Source organism: Python bivittatus, unplaced genomic scaffold (assembly GCF_059951505.1).
Source record: "Python bivittatus isolate LINGU-HERP-01145 unplaced genomic scaffold, Pbiv_v1 ctg000330_np1212, whole genome shotgun sequence".
In the NCBI taxonomy this organism is placed as follows: Eukaryota; Metazoa; Chordata; class Lepidosauria; order Squamata; family Pythonidae; genus Python; species Python bivittatus.
In genome coordinates this window covers 4,959,020-4,968,792 of record NW_028277058.1, presented here as the reverse complement: position 1 = coordinate 4,968,792, position 9,773 = coordinate 4,959,020, and positions in this window count along the sequence as shown.

Sequence of the window (9,773 nt, the reverse complement as noted above, 5' to 3'; positions counted from 1 at the left end):
AAAATTCAGTTTCATTGTATTTGTGAAAATAAACATAAATATAGTTTATGAGTCTCCAGAATTCTGTTAGTAGGGAATGCCAGCAGGATTCTGACAAAGGGTCATTTTGACATATTTCAGTAAATTTCCCTCAACACCTCTCAGTTATAGCTGCAAGCTTATTATAGAGCATGTAAACATCATTAGACATGAGTTTTCACCTCATTATCAGATCTATCTTACTGGGTTATTATTAATCCAAAATGTCAAGATCACTCTGATTAAGAAAAATTCCTAACAGTTTATACTAAATTATGGATTTTTCCATAACAGTTGTCCATTGTAAATTCATCATGGCCACTCTGCAGCTTTTATAGTTCAGTGGCCTACCAGGAAAACATTGAGAAGAAACATTCAAAGTTGAGCAGTCATCTGTCTCCTCAAATGCCATTAATATACTGGAAGATATCAAATGTAGCATAACTATAGACCACAATTCAGTAGAAAGACTCTCTTTTCCATTGAAAAAAAAAGTCTTCATGTCAAGCTTTTCCTATTTAAAAGGATCAGTCAGTCAGTGATTCAAAATATTTTTCCTACTGCAACTCATAGTAGACAAATCTGGATTTAATGGACAAATAGTTTATCCCAGATCAACACAGCTTCCAATGTTCCAGGTAAAGAACACGCATTCTTCTCATAGATGGTTTTCTCCTTGCATTGGCAGGAACTTATGTGAATCACTGCCCAAAATCCAAGGAGTTGAAATGCTATAGCAGGGAAAATGTTGTCACAATCCACAGATGAGAAATAATTGCTGGACTATTTGTTCTACAATATAAAAATTTTTTAAATCCCCAAATTATTATCCCAATATTGAGTTAATTGCAAATAGTCATTAGCAACTAACATATTTGTGCTAAACAGTAATGATGGCAATTACTAGAAAAGAGAGTAATATAGCTGTTTTATTGTTCCATCTGTTAAGTACTGCAGTTAAAATGGTTAGATTCTCACAAACCTCCTATTTCATTTGGGGAAGCATATTATTTTGAAGTCCTCTTGTAGAATCCTGTTTTGGTCTCCATAGATGGTGATAACAACAGTCTATTATAAACTCCTAAAATCTTCCATTAAAGCAATAATCTAGCCACTGGAATGGTCGTTTGATTCTATTCATGCATGACCTGGCTAGATTGGACTCCTTACCTTTGTACAATTTCAGGGACCCTCCTCTCTCATGGAAAATAAGACATCCTATTTCTTTCTTCAGATTTCCAAATGCATATTCAAGGGGAAGTGAAGATAGAAAATGTAAGAGCCATAATTTAATAGGCATTTTTGCTTCAAGAAGGATGAAAATCTAAATTTTTAGTTTATTGCTATCATTTTTATTCTTTCCAGTGATGCCCACAAAAGAGTGTCAAAATCTCCAAGATGCCTGGAGTGATGTTGTGATCCATGCCCTACTCATTATGTACACACTCATACAAAAGGGGTAGGGCTTGGATTGTGATGCTACACTTGCCATTTTACAGATTTTGACACTACCCATAGACATCCTCAATACTTTCTTACTGAATCATCAAATTGTTTTGCAGATGTACCTTCAACATCTACCCATCATTGGGCTATAAGGTCATCATGATCTGTCTAATTCTTGTCTAGATCTCATCTAGATTCTATGTCTAGTTTCTTGTTACGCTGATAGATGTTAAAGAGGAGCACTTCAGTATGATCCTGGTTGGGAGTGTCTTTCATTTGTATTCGTTGTGTTTTGGCTTTTATGCAGAAGAAACTGTAGTGTGGGCAAAGTGGTGGTGGAGGGGAGAGGAATGATTAAATTACTCTTGGGGTATCACAATGCAAACTCTGCCCCTTCTGTATGTGTGTTGTGTCACACATATGTATGAAATGGGCAGAATTTGTGCGGGGCCATCACAAAACTTGCTTTGTCATTTTGATAAAATTATTGGATTCTGCAGATGGCTTCGTTTATATGGGAAGTTATTGTTTGGGTTATGATACAAAATTAATGAAGTGCATATGATTCCTCTGGGGAATGAAGCATACTGAGTTTCAAAGCAATTCTTGTCTCATAAATCCATTCATGGATCCTAGATATCAGCGATATCATAGTGATGACTGGGAAGGAGAGATATGGCAGGAGACCAGGGCCAGCCTGTCCTCAGGGAAAGTGGCCTTCATGTTTAATACTGAAGCCACATTCCAGCCTCTCGGGCTCTGCTCCAAGGCTGGATCATCAGTGTTTCAGCGTCTTTGAGTTTTGTCTGCTACTGAATGTAAGATCAGTTTTTAATAAGGCCTCCCTCATCATGTACATCTCTGCCCCAGGTTGTCCAAGTCCTGCTATGTGAACTGGACTGAGTAAACTTCTGGGTGCAATTCAAGGTGCTGGTGGTCACCTTTATCATAATATTTTATTAGAGTTTTACATAATTAAAAGCTAATTCATAATTAGAAAAGATATAGAAACAAAGAAAGAGAAAAAGGAAAAGGAAAAGGAAAAAGAAAGGCATATAAAAAGTGTCTCCCCTACCCTCCAGACAAGTATGAGCATTTACTCAGTAACTTAGCACCTTCTCTGATATTACAGGAAAAGAAACTCCGCTTCCCATTTCTCATCACTAAACAATAACCAAATTATTTATTTATATTTATATATATATATATATACACATACACGCACACGCATGCATGCATGCATACATACACACACACTAATCATCAGTCTTACACAGCAAAAGCATTAAGAGTACCAGTAATAATAACCCATATCTGTTAAGCTTAGACAACTAAATCTATTTTACATTTTGACTTATAACTTTCTCTAATGAGGAAAACATTACAAAATCCCCATAAGCCTAAAGAATATCAATAATAGTAACATATGCGTTTTAAACTAGTTGCAATAGGTCCCTTTTACATACTAACCCCTAACTTTCACTAACAAATAGGAAATAAAAGATTCATCCCCATATAAAAAAATCTTTACATCATCTTGCAGTCCTGGTCAGAAAAAAGGATTCCAATAATAACAACCCAAAATCAAAACTTATACAATTTAGCCCTGGTCAGATAAGACCACTTTGAACACCTTCTTCTTCTTTTGAAGAGGCTTGATCTTCAGTCACTTCTTCAAATTAAAGTCCCCCATAATAATTTCTTATCATTTTCTCCCTGTCTGTCTTCAGAAGCAACTTCAGAGATTTAACGCTTCCCTTCTGTGGATAACTTTCCAGCTCACTCTTCTGATTAGTAATCTGGATATCCCCTTTAATTGTTAGAACATCAGTAAGCAAAGTCTGTATATCCATTACAACTTCTTTCTCCATGTCACTCTTGTTAACAAGCATCTTTAAATCCATTTTCAGGTTCATAATAACTTTTTCTATATCTTCCATATCTCTTTTAAAATCTGGCATTTCTTTAAAGTCCATTTTAAACTGATTATTCAAATCATCCTCAGCTTCTGTTTTATCCAGTAGAATCTTTTCTTCTTCTATAACCTTTGCTGGATTCAATTTTAAAAATAAGTCCTGAACACATTGTTCCCAAACAGATTTAAATTCTTCTATAGTAAGACAATGTTCCTCCATTATGTTAGGAAGTATCTTTTCCTTTAATTGCTCTCTAGTTCCCTCTAGTTAACCTTCAAAACCCAGTCTTATCTTTTGTTTATTTTCAGAGCCAAAACTTTCCCACAATAGGTTTTCTTACAATTAAGTCCAAAATCTTCTGTGTTTTTATAAAATTTAAAACAGTCCATAAAAACCCTATTCTTTCAAATCTCTGTGGCCCTTTAGCTGTCCCCAGTCAGCATTCTTAACTCCCTTTTGCTGTTTCCAAAAGTTAAGATTTTTCTTTTTAATCTTTACACTTACTTAAATCTTCTTTCTTCCAGGACAGAAGGAAATCCTCCTGGTATACAGCAACTTCCCTTTCAGAAGGTTGATAATGTCCAGCTAAACCAGTAATATGTAGTTTCTGGTGGTAATTAAAAGAGGAACTGAGAGCAAATCTAGTGTCCTGTTGAAGACTCCAAGCCATGGCTTGTGCTTGATGTTTCCCATGACTCCCAGAGCGCTCAACCAGCTGGAGATCGCTAAAATGTTATCTCTTCACAGGGAGCTTTTGTAAGAATACTTGTGGGTGATCCAATCATCTCCTTTGCCCACAAATGGTTCCCAAGAGCTGGACCTTTCACCAGCTCCTCTAAGCCACCATAGCTGTCGGCTCCACGAAAATGGAGCTGTCCTCAATCCACCATTACTCCCTGGAAATCCTCTGGTTGTCACCTTTAAAGCCTTACATGGCATAGGTCAGGTTACCTGTGTGATTGCCTTTCCCTGATGGTTTCTGTCCATCCCACCAGATTGAGCAGTGTGGTTATGCTCCAGTTCCACCAGTGAAGCAGTGTCACCTTCTCTGTCATGGCACCTGCCCTATGGAAAAGTCTCCCCCTTGAGATACAGATGGCCCCAACTCTATTGGCCTTTCAGAAATCCATGAAGATCTGCTTTTCTCTCAGGTGCTGGAACTGGGATGTTACTCACTGGTGGTCTGGCATGGGTATATGTGATAAATGGGAACTGAGATTTTATTAGGGCTTCAAAATTTCATTTGGTTTCAATGAAATTTTATTTTTGTTGTTGTTTGCCACCCAGAGTTTCTTTGGATAGATGGATAGCCATATAAATTGGATAGATTAGAGAGAGGGAGAGATCGAGAGAGAGATGAATCCCTGAAAAGTGTAAAACTCAAGGCTTCAAATAATTAGACGTGAATAATCCAACATAGGTTAACATCAGAGAACCTTGAGAGAAATTTTATTTGCTTGTATGGGGAATCACCTAGACCAGTTTTGTCCAAACTTGGCCACTTTAAGATGAGTGGACTTCAACTCCCAGAATTCCCCAGCCAGCCGTGTTTGGACAACACTGACCTAGACTAAGTGCTTAGAACAGCTCCCAGCTGGATGTCCTTCAGATATGTTAGGAATAGAAGTCTTGAAATGCTGCAAGGAAGACAAGGCTGGAGAGCAAGGCTGACTTAGAATGTCAATGTTCTCTCTGCCACAGTTATCCCAAGTGTCATGTCACAGCTCTGGTTCATCCTGAGCTGTTCTAAGACTTACCACTTTTTTTCATTCCATGTGGAAAAGCTGACTTACCAGACAGTCAAAGCTTTCTTCAGTGTTAGCAAAATGATAGGGTACTGAAGGAGCAAATTAATGTAGGAGTCCAGAACAGGTCACCATGGCACAATGTTTTCTCCTCCAAACCTTGCTGCAGCTTAGGAGAATCTGCTCCTTGGGACAACTACTTCATTTTGCTTATTTTCAGGGATGTCTTGACTCTATGGAAGCACTGCAGTCTCCAAAAGCTTCTACTGACTTTGGAATATGGATAAGGAAGATCTACAAATTTGTGATTGCTTACTCCAAAAACTAGTCGATTCTAAAGTCTCATAATTCCAAACATCCTGAAGAATGATTCCAAGTTCAAACATGGATAAATCAGGTTACTAGCAAGTGATGAAATTGCATGTCTGTACAAGTCATCATGTATTTAAGGACTTAATAATGGCAACATTTTGGTTTAAGATATGTATTAAGTGTTGTTGTTTTTTTAAATGCAACCATTTGTACATTACAAAAGGTCCATGCTGATAGATGGTTCCTGCCTGCATGAAAACGTAATTTGAGGGTTGGCAGTAAACTTAATGAATGAGGGATTCTCAGTGTTAAACATTATTGACTGACATCTTAATTATAATTCAGTTTGTAGAGTGCATTTCCTCCATCCTGGGGGGAACAGAGCATGGTGTGATGTCTTTTGCTGCCACCAGCTTTCCTACCCTCTCCCAGTTTTGAGGGTACTTTTTAATAACATAGCTTAATGATGGAATAATTTGGAGCAAAGAGGGAAAACACTCCCACAGTATTGAAGAGTTATTTTTAAATAGATCAAAAGCATTTCAACACCATCTAAAAATACTTACATTTTTGCATACTGATTTAAATCCGCAGCCTAGAAACGTATCCCCTTTAAAGCAGGAGACCAGTGGCTGCTGGCTGAATCAAGCTGTTTTGGAAAGGAAGCATGCCACAAAGTAGGGAAAAAAGGGTAGGCTTTTAGTTTTCCATAGAAATTTCAAGGTGGTGTTCCAATTATTCAGAGATACGTCTCAAAACCTATGCCTGTCAACTGGAGGAGCATTTATTTGACATTTTAATCCTAACACATATACATTATGCCAAAGGGTGGGATGGGGGGAAAAAACATCACCCTACTTTCTATTTCCAGTCCTGAGCAAAGAGAAAGTGATGAATATGATATATGTTTTATTTGCTCCTTCATGTGTAGGTGGAATGTCATTATAAACACGACTCAGCAACCTGTGTTCTACAGTTGTCAGAGAGAGAGAGAGAGAGAGAGAGAGAGAGAGAGAGAGAGAGAGAGAGAGAGAGAGAGAGAGAAGAATGGAAGGCAGGAAGAAAACCTATTATTTGTGCTTTGCTACAAACCATGACTGCTTGAAAGACTGCCCTTACTAAGGTTAAGTAAATCTGTTTATTGAACTGTTGAGGACAATGTCATTCCTCCCATTACCTAAACATTTAAGGCTCAGAATATTTCATTCCCATCAGGATAAAAGCCCCAACAAATAGTGTTTATTGAAATGTAACACTTACTGAGGTCTGCCATGGTAACAGAGATGATGTCTATTCTAAAAAAATAAAATAAAATAAAATGCCGTGGGTTAATAATCCCTTTTACATTTACAACTAAGTCTAGGTTATTTCAGAGCTGTTTCCCATTCTATGGGAAAAGTAAAGGTGTGCTAAAGATTTAATACATACTGTACCTATTTTTACAGTATAATGTTGAAAATTCTATAAGAATAATAATATGTAAAAGGTAGTAATAGGTATTTTTGTGTTGCATGTGAAGAAATGGAACATCTTCATATGATATATGCAGCCACATGATATTTTTAATATATATGAGAAATAGATCTGATATTCTTGATAGAAGTTGGTAGATCAGTTTTCTCCAAATTAGCTCTTTCCAGATGTGTTGGGAATTCTGGATACTGTAGCCTTGATTTATCTAAAGCGTGTCATATTGAGGAAGTTTGCCTGAGATCTTTCTCCTGTATTACAATCTGGCTATGAGTTGAGATCCTATTCCCCACAACAGAGATGTGCAGAATCAAAGATAACAGAGAAGAACAGCACCAAAACTGTGGAATTCCTTTCTCACTCTGGAGATCCCCAATATCCTTCATTGGGGACATTTAGATACTTGGGGCAAACAGCATATTTCATGATCAGGACATTCACAATAGTCCCTTTATATCACCCTTAGCATTACATTGTCAGTTTTTAACTGTATCTGTTTATGTTAGTCTTATGTTTATTTGTTTTATTTCATCAATGTAAAGCTGACTGAAAAGTGGGCTATTCTTAAATTAATTCTACATAGTGACTAATTCTTATTTATCCAAAATAATATCAACCCTTTGCAAAAGCAAAGTATAGAACTTCAAAGCTGGCAAAGATACAGAAAGCAACAGATGCCCTGAGATATAAGGGGAAGACCCAAAACTTACATAGTATGTATGTCTGGTGATCACAAAACATTAAAAGCTGTTTTGGTGGAACAAAGATTAATGGACAGGGTACTTTGAAACAGGACATGTCTGGCTGTATGTAATCAAGAACATTAACTGGTTGGCAGGTTCAATTTGTAATGAAGGTATTTTTCAGTTTGTTATTGATTGATTGATTAAACCCACCTAGCCTATCTAAAAAATTATTATATACCTGATCCCAGACATAATTCACATTTTCCACTTAGCTATTTTTTAAATTTGCTTGGTAACCAATGGGTTGAGATTTCATAGATGTTTAGCTGAACTACTGTAACTCATCATTGATGGAGGGAAGAAAGTTCTGCAGAAATTTCTCCATTCATTATAATACGGATATCCTTTGTTATGGGACATCTGGACTAGAAACAAGTGTTAAGAGTTAGAAAAAAGCTAAAATTATGGAAGACCTTAACTCTTTAGCTTGACATTTTCTTCAATTATCATCACTGTAACTCATAAACTATCTGTTTTTGTTGTCCAGCATCAGACAATTTTTGCCAGTTCTTTCTTATGTGATAATGCCCATTTCATAACATCTATTGAATTTATAAGTTTTCCCTCTCACTTATACAATGTACAGGTAATCCTTGACTTACTACCACAATTGGGACCGAAATTTCTATTGCTAAGCAATGCGGTTGTAAAGTGAGATGTCACGTGACTGCATTGCTACGTAACTGCAATCCCGGCAGTCCTGGCTGCTGCTGTTAACAGAGAATCGTGGGTGGTTAAGCGAGTACCCACACCAATCCAAGCCATTCTGGGGTTAGTCCCTCCCAGCCTCGAGCCTCAGTAAGGTAAGGGACTGCCTCAACTCCTCCCACCATGTATCTCCCCCCATCTCTGCTCTTTTGGCCATCCTGCACCCTGCCTTGCAGGGTGGCAAGCAGCCCCAGAACTGTGCAGCTGTTTGCCATGCCCTGGGAAGCTGCAGCCACCCCAGCCCAGTCCCAGCCACAGTCACCCTCAGCACCCTGCACTCTGAGACCGCTGCCCTGCTGCACTGTGCCACCCCAGCTGCCCATCACCATCTTCTTGCTCCTGCTGCTGATGAGGTGTGCCTGGCCTGGCTGCTGGGGCTGGCTGGGGCTGGGTTTTCCATTCCTCCCCCTCCCCCAAAAAACAAACAAACACCAAAAGCAGCCCCTTTGCAAAGAGCTCCTGGGCAGGGCTGGGCTTTGTGTTCCAAAAAAAAAAAAAAGCTAAAAGCAGCCCCTGAGCCATGGCATGCCAAAAAGCCCTTTTGCCTTTGCTGCTTTTGGCTTTTTTGTTTTGTTTTTTCGCACCTCATCAGCAGCAAGAACAAGAAGATGGTGAAGGTCAGCTGGGTCAGTGGAAGGCAAGGTGGCAGGGGGCCAAAAGAGTATAGATAGGGGGGGGGGAGATAGGTGGGTATGGGGAATTGAAGTGTCCCTGTGGTGATAAGTGTGGGCAGGCTGCCAAATGTCCATATTTTGATCATGTAAGCATGGGGGTGCTGCAATGGTTGTAATTGTGCATGGGTTGCAAGTCCCTTCAGCACTGTCATAACTTTGAACAGTCACTGAATGAATGGTTGTAAGTTGAGGACTACCTGTAGCTTGAACACAGCCTCCAGTTCTTTGCCTTTTTACAAGTTGCTTGAGGCACAAAGACACTGGTCAAAAGAACTTAGCAGCCCGAATTAGAAAACTGCAGTAGCAAGATAAAATGAAGATCAAGAAAATAGTTTTAGTTCACTTAGAAGATTAGAGAGGGTAAAATATAACTAAGCTCTGGACATACAAATGAAGCAGAATAACACATTAGGGATAATCTAGGGGTTTATGTGCAAGAACAATACTATTATGTATGCAGTCTCTCATCTGCTATTGGAAGTGCTGTCAAATTTAGGACTTCAATTTCATTGGGACATTATACATTTCAGAATGTAGTACTTTCCAAGATAAAATTATGGGAGTTGAAGTCCACACATCTTAAAGTTGTTGAGAATAAAAAACACCACTATAGAGTAAACAAGTTTTTACTCCAAATTCTTGCATATTTGGACATAGTTTAAAATGGTCAGTTACACTAACATCTTTATCGTGTGCATGTTCTTATCATTCTTTAGCTGATAAGGATCTCACCAAAGC